This window comes from Triticum dicoccoides, chromosome 7A (genome assembly GCF_002162155.2).
Source record: "Triticum dicoccoides isolate Atlit2015 ecotype Zavitan chromosome 7A, WEW_v2.0, whole genome shotgun sequence".
NCBI lineage: Eukaryota > Viridiplantae > Streptophyta > Magnoliopsida > Poales > Poaceae > Triticum > Triticum dicoccoides.
The window spans coordinates 710,779,464-710,797,796 of NC_041392.1; the positions used below are offsets into that span (position 1 = coordinate 710,779,464).

At 50.7% G+C, this 18,333-nt stretch overlaps 1 pseudogene; it reads left to right on the forward strand.

The window, feature by feature from the left end:
- Positions 1–5,096: 5,096 nt before the first annotated feature.
- On the forward strand, positions 5,097–18,124 carry LOC119333987 (annotated as a pseudogene).
- The last annotated feature ends 209 nt before the right edge of the window (positions 18,125–18,333 follow it).

The following is an 18,333-nucleotide window of genomic DNA, read 5'->3' on the forward strand; positions in this document are numbered from 1 at the left end:
CATGAAGATTTTTTATGTCTTCAATTAAGGACTAAGATCGAGTCATTTCAGCGTCTAACAGGTCATCGCTTTTGTCTAATAGTTTTTAAATATGTTCCATAGCTTTATGTTGTTTAGTTGCAATTTTAGCAAGTGTTTTGTAGCTGGGTTTGGAACCACAATCAGAGTCATCTTCACTTGATGTTTGATAGTGAGTGGCACGTGATTTTTACCTTGGCACCGCGTGCCATGAAGCAGTAGGTGGGAGTGGAGTTGTCCTTGTCATTAGCATCGGCGTTGGTGACGGAGTTGGTGACGGGGTCATTGTCTTCAGTGTTGAAGATGGACTTGGCAACGTAGGCTGTAGCCAGACTTGCAACGCCAGAATCAGACTCCTCCTTAGACTCCACCTCTGCCTCCTCAGAAGCAGACTCCTCCTCTGAATCCATTTCCTTGCCGACAAATGCGCGGGCCTTTCCAGATGAGCTCTTCTTGTGTGATGAAGACTTTGAGGAAGACTTGGAAGAAGACTTTGAGTATTTCTTCTTCTTCTTGTCGTCAGAATCATACTCCTTGCTCTTCTTCTTCTTGTTGTTCTCATTGTCCCACTGCGGACACTCAGAGATGTAGTGACCAGGTTTCTTGCACTCGTGGCATGTTCTCTTCTTGTAGTCATGAGCAGAAGCTTCATCATTTCTTGTGCTGGATCGTGAAGACTTTCTGAATTCTTTCTTCTTGGTGAATCTCTGGAACTTCTTCAAAAGCATAGCAAGCTCCCTTCCATTGTCTTCAGGATCATCAGAACTGCAGTCAGATTCTTCATCAGATGAGGAAACAACTTTTGCCTACAAGGCGCGAGTTCGCCCATAGTTGGGACCGTAGATGTCTCTTTTCTCAGAAAGCTGAAACTCATGTGTGTTGAGCCTTTCAAGTATGTCAGACGAATCGAGTGTCTTGAAGTCAGGACGTTCTTGAATCATCAGGGCTAGGGTGTCAAACGAGGTGTCAAGTGATCTCAGGAGTGTCTTGACGATTTCATGCTTGGTGATCTCAGTAGCGCCGAGAGCTCGAAGCTCATTTGTGATGTCAGTGAGGCGGTCAAACGTGAGCTGGACATTCTCATTGTCGTTTCTCTTGAAGCGGTTGAAGAGGTTGCGAAGGACACTGATTCTTTGATCTCTCTGGGTTGAGACGCCTTCGTTGACCTTGGAGAGCCAGTCCCAGACTTGCTTGGATGTTTCCAGAGCACTCACACGGCCATACTGTCCTTTGGTCAGATGACCACAGATGATGTTCTTGGCAGTGGAATCCAGTTGAACGAACTTCTTGACATCAGCAGCGGTGACACCTTCACCAGCCTTGGGAACGCCATTCTTGACGACATACCAGAGGTCGACATCAATGGCTTCAAGATGCATGCGCATCTTATTCTTCCAGTAGGGATATTCAATTCCATCGAAGACGGGGCACACAACGGAGACTTTAATTATCCCTGCAGTCGACATAGCTAAAACTTCAGGTGGTTAAACCGAATCACACAGAACAAGGGAGTACCTTGCTCTGATACCAATTGAAAGTGCTAGTGATCGACTAGAGGGGGGGGGGTGAATAGGCGATTTTTATGGAAGTCTTCAAAACATGGAGATTTCGAAGACAAACGATAGAAATAAACCTATTACCATGCAGCAGAAGGTAGACTACACTAAGCAAGCCATAGTCAAGTATTCAATGAAGTGAAAGCACAATGACTAATAGCAGCTAGGCAGTATAGATCAGGTAGGAAGATAGTGTGAAGCCAATCAGAACAATCAGTTACTCAGTGAAGACAAAAGATAATGCAATCATACAATGACTTCACCAGAGCCAACAGTAAGTAAAGGAATGGGAAGGACAAAACCAGTGACTCGTTGAAGACAATGATTTGTTGGACCAATTCCAGTTGTTGTGACAACTATATGTCTGGTTAGGGAGGCTGAGATTCAACTTAGAAGACCACGTCTTCACCTTATTCCCCTTGAGCTAAGGACACCCAGTCCTTGCCCAATCACTCTGGTAAGTCTTCAAGGTAGACTCCCAAACCTTCACAGACTTTGTTCACCGTCGATTCACAATGACTCTTGGATGCTCAGAACGCGACACCTAACCGGCTAGAGGATTCACAGTCCTCAAGTGTAATAAGTCTTTAGATCACACAGACAGGAAGACTTCAGTGATGCCTAACACTCTTTGGCTCTGGGTGGTTAGGGCTTTATCCTCGCAAGGAATTCTCTCTCAAAGGCTTCGCGGTGGGTTGCTCTCAAACGACAAAAGCCGTACACTAACTCTAAGCAGCCAACCGTTTTTGGTTGTAGGGGGTGGGCTATTTATAGCCACTAGGCAACCCGACATGATTTGTCCGAAATGACCCTGGGTCACTAAGGAACTGACACGTGTTCCAACGGTCAGATTTCAAACACACACGACAACTTTACTTGGGCTACAAGCAAAGCTGACTCATCCAGCTCTGGATAAGATTTGCTCTCATTGTCTTCGCTCGAAGACATATGATTTTGGTTGAGCATCACTTCAGTCACTCTGACTTTGTTCACTTGGACCCCACTTAACAGTACGGTGGTTCCTATGACTCAACAAAGAAGAAAAGGAGACAACGAAACAACTAAGTCTTCGCGCCCCATAGTCTTCACGCAATGTCTTCTCTTGTCATAGTCTTCAATGTGAATATCTTCACATACCACCATTGTCTTCAATGTCTTCATACATTTTTAGGGGTCATCTCCGGTAGATAAACCAAATCAATGAGGGACTACTACCTGTGTTATCCTGTAATTCTCCCAAACACATTAGTCCCTCAACCAGGTTTGTCGTCAATACTCCGAAACCAACTAGGGGTGGCACTAGATGCACTTACAATCTTCCCCTTTTTGGTGATTGATGACAAACTGGTTGAAGTTTTCAACGGGGATAAAAGTATGTGAAATGTAAAGGATTTAGGTATTGTCTTCATAAGTGGCAAAGGCTCCCCCTGAAGATGTAAAGAACGCGTTTTTGCACGGTGTTCTGGAAGAAGAGGTGTTTATGAGGCAGCCTCCTGGGTATGAAAATTCAGCTTTACCACGACATGTCTGCAAGCTTGACAAAGCAATCTATGGTTTGAAACAAGCACCTAGAGCCTGGTATTATCGCCTGTACTCCAAGTTACAGTCTCTTGGTTTTGCTGCTTCCAAGGGGGATACCTCACTGTTTTTTATCATCAGCATGGAGTGACCATTTTTATGCTTATCTATGTTGATGATATTATTGTCACCAGCTCCTCCGTTAGGGAAGTTGATGCTCTTCTTCACGATCTGCGCATGGATTTTGCTCTCAAGGATTTGGGTAATCTTCTTTTTTTTTCTTGGCATCAAGGTGAAGCATGTGGCTCATGGAATCATTCTGTCCCAAGAAAAATATGTACAAGATATCCTTGAGCGAGTAGGCATGAAAGGTTGCAAACCCTCTCCAACCCCGTTGTCCACTTCAGAGAAGTTGTCTCTTTATGATGGAGAGGCACTTGGAGCCGAGGACTCCACCAGGTACAGAAGTGTGGTAGGAGCTTTGCAATATTTGACTTTAACCAGGCCAGATATATGTTTTTCAGTTAACAAAGTCTGCCAGTTTCTCCATGCACCCACTAGCACTCATTGGACAGCAGTAAAAAGAATTTTTCGGTACCTTCAGGCAACCAAGAGTCATGGTCTCAAACTTGCCAAGTCAGACTCTACACTTGTTAGTGCATTTTTAGATGCAGACTGGGCATATTGTCTTGGTGATCGGCGGTCTACTGGAGGTTTTGCAGTATTCTTTGGTGGCAATCTGGTTTCTTGGAGTGCACGTAAGCAAGCCACTGTGTCCAGGTCAAGCGCAGAAGCTGAGTACAAGGCCTTAGCAAATGCCACTGCTGAGATTATTTGGGTTCAAAATATGCTGACAGAATTGGGTATTCGTCATTTGCCTGCCGCCTCACTGTGGTGTGACAATCTTGGAGCTACTTATCTCTCTGCCAATCTTGTCTTTCATGCTAGAACAAAGCACATTGAGATTGATTATCATTTTGTCCGTGAAAGAGTTGCTAACAAGATTTTGAATATTCAATTTGTACCTACTGGTGATCAAGTAGCAGATGGCTTTACTAAACCATTATCGCTGCGGCAGCTGGAGGTCTTTCGACGCAATCTCAACTTAGATAGTTGTGATTGAGGGGGAGTGTTAAACATCATTGTATGCCTTGCCACGGTATGTTATAAACCATGCCGGCTAGATATGTGGCGTGCGTGTTGTAGTTAGGATAGGTTAGGTTGTTGTGATTAGATCTTGGTAGTTAGCTTAGCTTGGAGATCAATCCACACCTAACCTATTCCAAACCTCCTTGTAATCTTAGCCGCATGTCTGGACTATATAAACACGCAATGCGCCCCTGCCTCGGCATGCGCTTCCAGCCTCTTGTTTCACATCAACCTCAGCAAAATCACCACACCAACCATTAGCATTATATACGCAACACGTACACGCATGTCAATAAGGCTGGCATATAGAATCATCATCAATGTGCTCAAGCTAATGTCATTAGGAACTTGAAGTTCAACCATTTGAAAAAGAAGAAATGTTTACATGAGAGAGGGGAACTTGGCATCTCTGTGGGTCGGTCTGGCCACGTTTGGTCATTCGGTGTTCCAAAGACTTTGATGTAATACTTATTACGTTTGAGATACTTTATACTTTCTATGAATTTTTATAGGAAAGCATTTGTATATGGCCAACCGGCCCAACTTTATACCGGCTGCTCGATCCGAACTAATCGTGCGTCTCACAACTACTACCTTATCTCCGCAGCCGATCAGTGTCATCTCTCTCACCCGCATCTCCCTCTTCCCCGCGCTGACTCTTCCCCGCGCTGACGACCGCCCACCCGCTCCCCGGCGTATACGGCAGCCAACCTACTCCTTCCCCGTGTCGATGGCCTCACCTCCTGCTTCCCTGAGTCACACCCATGGAGCCGCCACCACGCGCTGGATTTGTTGCGACCAGCCCCACGCTCGCAGCATGCTCCCCCGGCCTTGTCGCGAACACAACAAACGCCAATGAGCTCGAGGCCACAAGTTACTAGCTACGCCCCCGGCGCGGTGCTGCGTGCTGCAACCCCGGCAGCCGCCATTGCTGGTGATGGCGGCCACAGGAGCTGCAACCGGCAACAGCCGACGCTGGAGCGAGGTGCGTTTCTGGTGGCGTAGAGTCGACATGCTACAACCGGCATGACTTTGAGCTACAATCGGCTTTTCCTTTTGCTGGAACTGACGAGTTTTTTTTGTTGTGGCCGACGGCGGCGAGACAATTTTGTTGGAATTGGTTTTTTTTTGCTCGAACCGACGAAACTTTTTGCCTCAAACTGGCAATGCCGGCGGAATTTTTTGCTTTAGCCCGACGACAGCGGGGCAATTTTTGCTGGAATTGTTTTTTTTTCTGCAACCGGCTACTATTTTTGTTACTACCTCGACCGGCAGGCGCGACGGAGCAGAATCGTTACTATGGCGAGCTGCATTAGGTCACCACGGCGAGCTGGAACCATGGCAGCGAGGTGCTGCAACCATGAATTGGCTTTGCTGGAACCGTTGCGGCGACGAGCTACAGTGTCACCACGGCGAGGCCTGCGTGAGATGTTGCAACCACTCAGGCCATTACTGGAACTAGTGCAAGTGTAGGCTGCGAGCACCGGTACGACGGGATCCATGGATGTTGCAACCGAGAGTGGTGGCGCCGGCGAGGCGCGGTGCTTTGGACCAGCATGGCGTTGTTCCGCTGTCGAGGGTGACGGGATCTGCGGTACTGGGCGAGATGCGGCATGGGAAAGGGGCATTGGCCATTTTTATAACAGATCTTGGTATTTTGAAAGTACACAAAAGGAAAAAAAAAAGACGACGCCAATCCATACTTCTGGCCCCTCTCATGCACGACTTAACCAGCAACTTAAGGTGACAGGCCCACGGCCTGGCCCGGCTGGAAGTATGTGATGACTGCTTTTTGCCTCGACAGACCCTGGACCAGCAAGCTGGTTTATATGCTTTGCGTCATCGGCGAAACGTGCGTCGCTGCCAGACTATTTAGACCGTGAAGTAGGCTCCAACGCCAGCGATGTGGTACTAAAAGCATATGGCGATATACGGCGACATACGGGGAACCGATGTGTGCTAGTTCCCGGCCCAGCAGCAGCTACACGAAGAAAAATATTGCATGCTTCGTCTCGCCGACGACTGAGCACCATGCATATCACTTTCAAAACTACTCACTATTGTAGTATTATACACATGCAAATTAATTATACTACCTGTTGTGACAAGATGCAATCAATCGTCTAAATAAAATGACAAGATGCAATTAACAATCGGAATCCTGACGCATCTGGCTGCCTACAAACTGAGCTAGCCAACTCTGCATCCATTAAGTAATCTCCCATTAAGTAATCTCATTTCCATGGACTGTTGGATCAATGCTCGCCGGTTTACCTCACCTCCGACGACGACTACACGTGCTCCGGCACCAACGACGCCAACGACGACGACACGTGCTCCTCCTCACTTGCTCCGGCGCCAACGACGACGACTACACGATGCTTAGCTAAGCTTCAACCGAAGCAAATCACCACACGAATGATAGTCACTGGAACGCAACACGTACACGCATGTCCAGTCCAGGTGACTACGGCTTTCCATCAACACACGATATCAAGAGGAGCTCCAGGAACGGCCAGGGTGGCGGCAGTGGTCGAGAGGTGGGCGTGGCTCGGATCGGCAGTGGCGACCGTCATCTTCCTCTGGTCCATGGTGCAGAACTACGTGCCCCCCAATCTTCCGCCTCTACCTCACCAGCTGGGCCGCCAAGCTCGCCGCCTGCTCCAACCCCTACCTCCAGATCGCCATCTCCGAGTACGACACTGAGCGCTTCCAGCGTAGCGACTTCTTCCCTACCGTCGAAGCCTAACTCAGCGATGCCTGCGCCCGCGCCATGCACAAGCTCAAGGCCGAGCTCAGCAAAGACAGAAGAACCTTCGGATCTTTGTTGATGACCATGTTGACGACTACGAGGAGGTCATTGACGACTTCTCTGGGACCATCATGTGGAGATCATTGACGACTTCTCTGGGACCACCATGTGGAGGTCATTGACGACTTCTCTGGGACTCCTACTTTCCTTTCGTCCTCGGCGAGGGCCGCTCTGTCACCATCAAGAACCGCCAACGCCGCCTCTTCACCAACAATGCCAATGAAAGTTGGAACCCCTACCAAGGGAGTGAATAGCAAAAACCATCTACAAAGAATGCTTGGTTTGCAGGAAACACATGTTTACATTTTTGTGCCAAAATTCAAATTCTGCACCTATTTTTTTTCTAGAAAAAACTGGTTGGTGGCTTAGACCATTTTGAGCGTGACTATGACAGTTGGGACCTGCAAATGGTGACGTAGCATAACTATTCACGCGCAGGCTCCATTATAAGGTGACAGGCCGAAACGTTTTCGTCAAAACCGGATGAATCGTCATAGGGTCAAACCCCTACTCACTCCCCCCCCCCTCTTCTAGCTAGAGCCCTCTCCTCTCGTGAACTCTCTTTCTGTTCTTCGCACTGTCGTCGCCCGACCACCGGCCGATGCCATGCCGCGTCATATTGTCTTTGAATGACTTGAAAAGAAAAAAAACCAATGAGGGTTCCATCTAGCATGTTTCCTCCTCCCACGACTACATCCTCAAGGTTAGTTTGCTACGGCTAGGGTTTTCTGATTCCGGGGATTTTCACTAGGAGCTCTATCTCAACTGTTACTTCCTATCTTTGCATGTTGTTTGCTCGTATAGATCCCTACTACCATGCATGATGTGGATTTCACCGGCAGTGACCCATATCTGAGTGTCTTGTGTGACCAAGGCAAGCCCTCGGAGAGATGCATTGCATTTGAAGGGATTCTCACATTTGCTGAGAAGGTGTGCTAATTCAAGCTCATTTAGATTTGTTAAGTGTGCTTAGAAATTTGGTAAGTGTGGTCTTATTTTAATTAGTTGGTATCTGTATTGTACTGTTAATTTGTTGCATGTTTGCAATCATGTGGTTATTAACTAATTGAGATTTATACTTTGCTAATTGTTTACATGCTTAGTGTTTGACTTTCAGTGTTTTGTTGTTTAGATAGTTCATTAGTTTAATAAGGTGTCTGACTGTAAAGTGGTCGTTGTTAATTGTTCGTTGCTCATTGAGATTGTATTGTGTTAATTCTTTAGTGTTGATTATATATTGATCATTGTTTTTTGCTGAATTTCAATGCTCATTGTTTGGCGGTGCTTAATTAACCATGTTTCAATTATTGTATATTGATCATTGTTTTTTGCTGAATTTCAATGCTCATTGTTTAGCAGTGCTTAACTAGCCATGTTTCAAATAATTGCCCTGGTCAATAGTTATAATTAAGTTTACTATAACATATCTAAGTCACTTAGCTTATTGCCATGTTTTTTTTCATAATTTTGCAGGAAGGAATAATTATGGAGTAATTTAGTGGATTGGTTTAGAGTGGCCAGACTCAATGGAGAAGGCACTGGCCCCTTTAAGAGAGCAAGATATATAGGATAAGGGACGATCTGGGGAGTTCATTTCAAGTTCACAATCTGAATCGGGGAAAGGAATCGATCCTTTGATCCAACCAGAAAGGGTCGTCCGAGCCGCTCCCTCGCCCCTCTCTCTCGCCCCCGCTCCCGCCGCCGGCCACTCCGGCTGCGGCGTCCACCTCTCCCTGCCGCTGACCACCTTGGTTGCGGCGGCCTCCTCCGATGATGATGGCGGCTGGCTCCTCCAGCCCGCCCTCGGTCTCTTCGGCGTTCCCTAGGCCGCAGCCGGTGGTTTTCGGCCTGGGCCTCTCGGGGTCCCCTGGATCCAGTCGCGCGGCGTCCTCTGGCAGGGCGAGCCAGCAGGTGGCTGTCCCTCCGGCGGTGCCGGTGGATGGGTTCCGTCGCCCCAGGCCCACCCGCAAGGCGATGTGGCGCCATCGGCGTGCTCTGCGGCGTCAGCAGGAGGCTGGCCCGTCTGTTCGTAGGGCGCCGCCCTCGCCGTCCTCGTCGTGGGAGCGGAGGGAGTTCCCGATCGAGCTGCAAGGTCTCTGCTTTAAGTGCTTTGGGGACGACCACAAGAAGCAGGATTGCCCAAACCGCCCCATGTGCTACCGCTGTGGTGTAGAAGGCCATGAATCGTTCCAATGCAAGCGTCCTCGGAGCCCGGCCTCGGAGAGGGATCTGATCCGGTTGGTCCTGGCCAAGATGGGCCGTCTGGATCCGTCTATGGTGTTGGCTGGCGCTGGGAGACAGACCTCACCGGCGCCCAGGCAGGAGGTACCTGTGGTGCCTCCCTCGCCGGCGGCGGCTGAGCCTTTGTCCTCTGCTTGGCCACCAGCCCAGGCTGCTTCGGGGGGCATCTGCGTGCTCCAACGCTCCCCGGAGATGGAGGACATGGAACGGCGGCTTCGTCTGGCAGTGGTGGCTTACATTGGAGGTGTGAGGCCGTCGGTCTCCTGTGTGGAGGCGGCGGAGGCCATTTCGGCGCAGCTGAAGATCCCGCGTCACCGCTTCTCTGTTCATCGCTTCCAGCTGGAGGACTTCCTGATTGTCTTTGCCACCCCGGAGCTCCGCAACATCGCCCTCTGTTCCATCCCGGTTGACAATGGATACTTCAAGCTGTTCTTTAAGCCCTGGTTGCGGCAGGCACAAGCTATGACCAAGGCAATGAGGGTGCAGGTAGACCTCATGATTGAAGGAATCCCCTCGCATGCGTGGTCTCGTGATACGGTTGCTGAGCTTCTAGGAAGTGCTTGCAAAATTGACAGCTTGGCGCCGGAGACAGCGGACAGATCGGATTTGTCGCTGTTCAAGGTGCGGGCCCGGTGTGTGCAGCCGGATGATATTCCGGTGGACAAGCGGTTGTGGATCCCTGAGCCGGAGTTGGAAGATGCACGACAGCGGCGTGCTTCGTCTCGCCAATTCTTGGAATATTCGACGCTCATTCACATTGGCAGGATGTGGGACTTCAATGCCCCGGAGAACTGGCGTCGGTTGGAGAGCTCCGGCAGTAGCGGTCAGAGTGGGTTACCAGATGAATCTGGCGGCTTCTCTGGAGGTGGGGAGCGCCAGGTGCTGCCTTGGACGCGCGGACAGAGGGATGACCGTGGTGGTGCGGCTGGAGCTTCCGGAGTTGGAGCTACAGGCAGATCCTTCAGGCAAGTTCTGATGGGCAGGTTGGGTGAATCCAACTGGCGGCTGCCGGCGATTAGTTCTGGCAGCACATAGATGGCTGGAGCACCGGCATGCCGGATCAACAATCCCGGTGAGCCCCGTGCTTCGAGACAGGTGTTGGTGGTGCCAGCTTCCCCGGCTGGCGCTCTGGATTCTGGGGGCCGTCCGGTGGCGGCCGAGGCGCCGGCCACAGCGACGCCCCCACGACAGTTGGTGACTGTGGATCCTGTGGCGGAGACAGCTATGCTGGCACGGGTGACGCCTCCAGTAGGCGTGGGACCCGAGACGACTACGGTGGTGGAGCCCGTTGTGCTGGGGATTCCCTCTATCCATTTGTCGTTGGCCAATCAGGAGGTGGTCGTGCCCTCCGTGGCAGCCGACAAAGGTGAGGTGGGTCTGGAAGGAGGCTGTGCCGGTGGCCCTCAGGATCCCGAGGCGAAAGTGGGGGGTTCATCGGGCACGCAGATTGGGGCAATCATTGCCGAGCCTGAGACGCGGGGGTGGAGTGCGACGACGCGTTGGGGACAAAAATAATGGTTGGCACGCCAGAGGAGATGCGGATTGGTCGGGTGTCGCAGGATGGGGGTGGGGGTGAGGCCAGTACCCAGGAGATTCCCCCACTGATGGACGTGACCCCGCCATGCAACCTATCGCTGGCGGGCATGCAGGATGTGACGTGCCCATGCAACGTGACTGTGATGGCAACCACGCCTCCCTTGGCTCACAACGTGCTGCCGGGTACGGTTGGTGGAGATCAGTTGGTTCATTGCCTGACGGACAAAGAAAGAGTGGCGATGGGAAAGCTTAAATCCTTTTGTGTGGGTTTGCTCAAGAAGCTAGCACCTCCACTTCTGAAGGAGATTGAAGCTGTCAAAGCGGAGCAGTTGGGATAGGAGATGTGCACTCCTAGACGCACCACCCGCTCGGTGAGCATTGCAGCGCCTAGGAAGCAAAAGACCTCTGTAGCTGAAGCAGTGCTTCTCAAGACCCTGGGTGTTGCGGAGGATGATCTTGCGGTCCAGGATGGTGCTTTAGGGTTGCTAAAAGAAATGTTTGATTCGCCTATTCAAGAGCGGCAGCTTAGAGCGATAGCAGCAATCTTTGGCAAGACTATTCCCATGGACTTGGAGAGGCTGGATGGAGGGGCAATGGTGGGCACTGCGTGAGTCAGTCCCGCTTGTGCTTATTGGATGCTAGACGTCTAGATGTCTGGCACCAATGTGGAGTTGGTGTGTTGGAACGTGAGAGGGCTTAATAGTCCGGCCAAGAAGAAGGCCCTTAGAGAATTTGTAGATTCTATCACTGCGGCTATCATATGTATCCAGGAGACAAAATTGGCTGTTGTGGACAGGTTACTATTATGCAATGTATTGGTCCGGCTTATGATGGCTTTGCTTATCTCCCGGCCAATGAGACTCGTGGAGGCATACTGTTAGCATGGAAATCTAACCTTGTCCACATCTCGAACCTTGTCAATGACTCTCACTTCATCACGGGCTATGTTACCCCCTGGTGGGATCGCCCTGGTGGCTATCGGTAGTGTATGGGCCACAGGAGGACGTGGAGAAAATTGCCTTTCTTGATGAGTTGGTGGAAAGGCGTGCTCTTTGCCCGGGACCTTGGATGGTCATTGGAGATTTCAATCTCATCCTTTGTGCTGCTGACAAGAGCAACGCCAACATTGACCAGAGAATGATGGGACGATTTAGGCGTTTTATTTATAACATGGAGCTTAAAGAATTATTCCTACATGGGCGCAAATTCACTTGGAGCAATGAGCGAGAGCTTGCCACCCTCACCAAGATCGACCGCGCTCTCGTCTCGGTTGATTGGGAACTGGAATATCCAAGCTGCGTGCTCCAAGCTCTGTCAACGGATGTCTCTGACCATTGCCCCCTGCACCTTGCGTTGGAGGAACACACTCTCACCCCCAGGCGCTTCAGGTTTGAAGTATTCTGGACCAAGATAGATGGATTTGAGGAGGCAGTCAAGGAGGCCTGGGTCTGCGAGCCGGGCATCTCGGATCCGTATAAGCGGCTGGATGAGCTCTTTAGGAACACCGCTAAATTCCTCATGGCTTGGGGCAGAAAAAGATTGGCAATGTCAAAATCCAAATGGCAACCGCGAGATTGGTCATCAAGCTGTTTGATAAGGCCATGGAGGATAGAAGCCTGACTGCTGAGGAGAGATGGCTTCGTGGGACATTGAAAAAAACCCTGCTTGGCCTGGCTTCGCTGGAAAGAATGATTGCCAGGCAGCGTTCTAGGATTAAATGGCTTCGGGAGGGCGATGCAAACTCAAAATTCTTCCAGCTGTTTGCGAATGGGAGGAAGGCTCATAATTACATCCCGGCGATCTCGGTCAGAGGGCAGATCATCACCGATCAACATGGCAAGGAGTCTGCTTTCCATCAGGCGTATAAGGAGATTCTGGGCTCTGCGAAGGCGAGGGATTTTACTATCGACCTGCAATATCTGAACATGGAGCCTATCAACTTATCTGATCAGGATGCCATCTTCTCTGAGGAGGAAATATGGGAGGTCATTAAAGGCATGCCTGCTGACAAAGCGCCTGGGCCGGACGGATTCATTGGGCTTTTCTTCCACAAAGCCTAGCCTGTTATCAAGGGGGATGTGATCGCTATGATTCAAAAGTTCATGCTGGACAATGGTCGAGGTTTTGGCAGATTTAACAAGGCGCTGATTACCCTAATCCCTAAAAAGCCGGATGCCTCAGAGATTGGTGACTTTAGACCGATCAGCTTGCTGCATAGCATCCCTAAAATCTGCGCAAAGCTCTTAGCTACCAAAGTGTGTGGGCGTATGGAGGAAATGATTCACCCTAATCAATCTGCCTTTATCAAGGGCAAAAATCTCCATGACAACTTCATGCTGGTACGTCAAGTGGCGAGGAACCTACACAAACGGAAAACCAAGGGAGTTCTGGTTAAGATGGACATCTCGAGAGCTTTTGATTCGTTGTCCTGGCCATTCCTTTTTGAAGTGCTTCGTGCGAAAGGGTTCCCGGAGAAATGGAGATCGCTCATTGCCACGCTTTTATCATCGGCTAGTTCGAGAGTGATTGTGAATGGCAGCGTTGGAGATAAGATCTTGCATGCTTGTGGCTTGAGGCAGGGCGATCCAATCTCTCCTCTCCTTTTTGTCATTGCGATGGATGCCCTGTCGACCCTCATAGTTCAGGCACAAGTTGCTGGAGTTCTAAGCCCGATGCCAGGATGTTCTCCGGTCCAACGGCTATCGATTTATGCGGATGATGTGGTTCTCTTCATCAGGCCGACTCTCATGGATCTGGCTTTTGTTAAGGAAGTTATGCACATATTTGGAGAGGCGTCGGGACTGAAGATTAACTATCAAAAGTCTTCGGCAATCATGATCAGGCCGGGTGCGGGAGACACCGAAAGAGTTGCTGCAGCGCTACCGTGGAGGATTCAAACTTTCCCGTGTAAATACCTTGGCCTCCAACTCTCGATCAAGCAACTAACTCGCAACCAGTGGCAGCCTATGGTGGATGCGGTGCTCAATTTCCTGCCAGGATGGTCGAGAGGTCTGATAACTAGGCCTGGCAGATTGGTTTTGATCAACAGCATAGTTAGAGCGAGGCCTATCCATCATCTTATCGTGGCCAACGCTCCGAAGTGGGCCTTGGATAGCATTGACAGAGGGTGTAAGGCGTTTTTCTGGGCCGGTTCAGAGGAGATTCACGGTGGACAGTGCCTAGTGGCCTGGAGCAGGGTTTGCCGACCCAAGGAGCTTGGCGGGCTGGGCGTGTTGAACTTGCACACACAAGGGATTGCACTCCGGCTCAGATGGGAATGGCTCAGACGTACTGACAGCTCCAAACCTTGGCAAGGGATGGCTATGTCGGCAGACAAGGAGATGCAAGCCGCCTTCATTAGCTTGGTGCATTGGACTCTGGGCAATGGTAGTCAAATCCTCTTCTGGAAGGATAGATGGCTTCATGGTCTTCGCATTTTGGAAATTGCACCACTGGTGGTAGCGCATGTTCGAACCCAAACGGTGAACCGGCGGTTGGCAAAGGATGGGTTGACCTCAAGCAATTGGATTAATGACATCAAAGGTGAGCTGTCAACGGACGGGCTTGTCCAGTTCATCCAACTGTGGGAGAGATTAGATGCTGTGGAGCTTGACCCCTCACGGGAGGATCAAGCGATTTGGAAGTGGTCGGCTTCGGGACAGTACTCGGCTTCTTCGGCTTACCGGATCATGAACGAAGGGTCTATCAGATTGGGTTGCGCAAAAGGACTGTGGAAATGCTGGGCTCCACTGGGCTGCAGACTGTTCATGTGGTTGGCGCTGCAGTGAAGACTTTGGACTTCCGATCGTAGATTCCAGCATGGACTTCAGGATGCTACATCTGTTTGTTTTCTATGTGATCAAGAGGAGGACTCGGTGGAGCATATAATGCTCCAATGTGTTTACTCGAGGCAGGTGTGGTTCCAATGCCTCAGGTGGGCTAAGATCGACATGCGGATGATGCCCTCGCCGACGGATATACTACAAGATTGGTGGCCAACTGTCCGGAAGCGGATCACCAAGGCGTATCGAAAGGGATTTGATTCGCTTGTGCTTTTGATTTGTTGGAACATTTGGAAGCAAAGGAATGGGAGAGTTTTTGGTGGACATGGCATTTGCAAGGAAGCGGATCTCTCCATGAAGATTCATCAAGAGCTGCAACTTTGGCTAGCGGCAGGAGCAAGGAGTGTTCAACACTTGTGTGAGTAGTCGTGTTGGTAGGATAGGAGTGGGAGTCTAGTTGGCCTTGCCGACTTGTGGTGATGGCCAAAATAATCCTCTTGTAATTATTTCTCCCTTCTATAAAGCTTAGGTACGCTCTTGGCGTACTCTAAAAAAAACAACCTGAATCGGGAGAAAAGCAAACTAGAGGAGAACTATCAGAAGTTAGTTGTCGATGTCAACTGCCTCTTGGATGCCCAGGAACAGATGGCCATGGAGTTCAACTACCAGCAGTTTAAGAGGTCCAATGAATAGGAGAAGATGGCTTGCTGGACAATTCAGTGGGCAACTTGAAGGGAGAGCTGGTAGAGAAAGAGGAGGAGACACCAAGCTGCGAGAAAAGGCTGACATATGGAAGCATCATCAACGTGCACAAGCTAATGTGATTAGGAACCAGAAGTTCAACCATTTGAAAGAGAAGGAAAGACTCACATAAGAGAGGGGAAGTTGGCGTTTCAGTGGGTTGCTCTGCCGACGGTTGGTCATTTGATGGTCCAAAGACCTTGATGTAATATTTATTATGTTTAAGATACTTTCTACTTCCAACGAATTTTTATCGGGAAACATTTGTATACGGCCGACCGGCCCAACTTTGCGCCAGCCGCTCGTGTCGCTCAATCCGAACTAATCGTGCATCTCACAACTAGTACCTTATCTCCTCAGCTGATCTGCGTCATCTCTCTCACATGCATCTCTATCTTCCCTGCGCTGACGACCGCCCACCTCCTTCTCCCCCGCGTCGACGGCCGCCCACCTCCAGCTCCCCCGTGTCGATGGCCCTACCTTTGCTCTCCAGCGTCGCATCCATGGAGCTGCCACCGCCGCCGGATTTGCTGCGACCAGCCCCGCGCCTGCCGCGTACTCCCCGGTCTTGTCACGAGCACAACAAACACCGACGAGCTCGAGGCCACAACTTACGAGCTACGCCCCCAACTCAGTGCTGCGTGCTGCAACCCCGACAGCCGTCGTTGCTGGAGATGGTGGTCATAGGAGCTGCAAATGGCAGCAGCCCGCGCTAGAGCGAGGTGCGTTTTTGGTGGCGTGGAGTCGACATGCTACAACCGGCACGATTTTGAGCTACAACTGGCGTTTCCTTTAGCTAGAACCGATGAGGTTTTTTTGTTGTGGCCGGCAACGGTGATGCAATTTTGCTGGAGTTGGCTTCTTCTTTTGCTGGACTGACAAATTTTTTCGCTTCAACCCGCCAAAAAATTTGGCCAGCCGGCACCTAGCATCGGTCATTTTTATAATAGATCTTGGTACTTTGAAAAAATAAAAGTGAAGGCTTAGGAAAAAAAGACTGACGCCAATCCATACTTTTGGCCCCCCTCATGCACGACTTAACAGCAACTTAAGGGCTGGCCCGGCCAGAAGTATGTGATGATTGCTTTTTGCCTCGACAGACCCTGAACCAACAAGCTGGTGTATATGCTTTGCGTCATCGGCCAAATGTGCGTCGCTGCCAGACTATTTAGACTGCGAAGTACGCTCCAAAGCGAGCGGTGTAGTACTAATTTTTGTTTACGCGCGGTGTGGTACTAAAACGCACACGGGACACGGCGAACTGAGCGGTGTGCTCGTTCCCGCGTAGCAGCAGCTAAACGCTCGCTGGGCCACCTCCTCTTCCGACCACCTCCTCTTCAGCATTATATAAGCAACACGTACACGCATACAGTCCAATCCAGGTCACTACGGCTTTCTGTCAAGACACGATATGAAGAGGAGCTTCAGGTCCGGTAATGACGGCGATGGTGGAGAGGTGGGCGGGGCTTGCATCGGTGGTGGCGACCGACATCTTCCTCGGCTGACTTCTTCCCCTCTGTCAAAGCCTACCTCAGTGATGCCTGCGCCCACCGCGTGCCCAAGCTCAAGGCCGAGCTCGGCAAGGACAACAAGAACCTCAGGGTCTCTGTTGACGACCACGAGAAGGTCATTGACGACTTCTCTGGGACCACCATGAGGATGTCCTTGACGACTTCTCTGGGACTCCTACCTTCCTTTCATCCTCGGCGAGGGTCGCGCTGTCACCGTCAAGAACATCCCATGCCGCCTCTTCACCAACAATGCCAGCGGCAGCTCGAACCCCTACTGGGGCAAAAGCGTCTGGAGCCACGTCCACTTCGAGCACCCCGCCACCGTTGACACACTCGCCATGATCTCTGATGAGAATGAGGCCGTCATCAACGACCTCATGCATGGCATTCCAGGAGAGCAAGGAATACTACGCCAAGATCGGCAAGGCATGGAAGCGTGGGTACCTCCTTTACGGACCGCCCGACACCGGCAAGTCCACCATGATCGCCGCCATGGCCAACTTCCTCGACGACGGCGTCTATGAGCTTGAGCTCACGACGGTCAAGAACAACAGCGAGTTGCGGAAGCTCTTCATCGGGACCACAGGCAAGTCCATCATCGTCATAGAGGACATTGACCGCTTCGTCAACCTCACCGGAAAACGCAGCAAGGACAAGAAGACCGCAAGCGACAAGGACTCCAACAATGATGACAAGCCCAAGGTACCGGTAGAGCCGGAGAAGGATGATGTCACCAAGGTGACGCTCTCAGGCCTGCTTAACTTCATCGACGGGCTGTGGTCTGCTTGCGGAGGTGAGGGGATCATCATCTTCTCCACCAACCACAAGGAGAAGCTGGACTAGGTGTTGATCCGGAGGGGCGGAGTGGACAAGCAAATCGAGATGTCCTACTACCGCTTCGAGGGATTCAAGGTGCTCGCCATAAACTACCTAGATGTCATCGAGCACAAGCTCTTTGGGGAAATTTAGCGGCTGCTCGAGGAGACAGACATGTCGCCTGCCGACGTTGCAGGGAACCTTATGCCCATGTGGAAGAAGCAAAAGAGGGAGCCCGACGAGTGCTTGACAGGCCTCATTGAGGTGCTCAAGCAGGCCATGGAGGATGCGGCGGCAACCAAGGTGAAGGAGGCAGAGGAGGCCAAGGAGGCCGCAACAAAGAAAGCCAAGGAGAAAGAGGAGGCAGAGGTGAAGAAAGCCAAGGAGGAAGACAAAGGGAAGGACAAAGCACCGGAGGAAGCCAATGGAAATATCAACGAGTGAAGTGATCTCAAGCCAGGAAGCCAAGGAAAACGAGTGCGCTTCTTCACTATTGCTCCCTTGCAAAAGAAAAATGCAGTGATCTCACTTGTAATGCTGCTACATATAAAGCGTGCAACAATACAAAATGCTAACAAGACCCACTGAAGGACAACGAAAGCAAGGTGATGCTCTCATGCCTGCTTAACTTCATCGACGGGCTATGGCAGCAT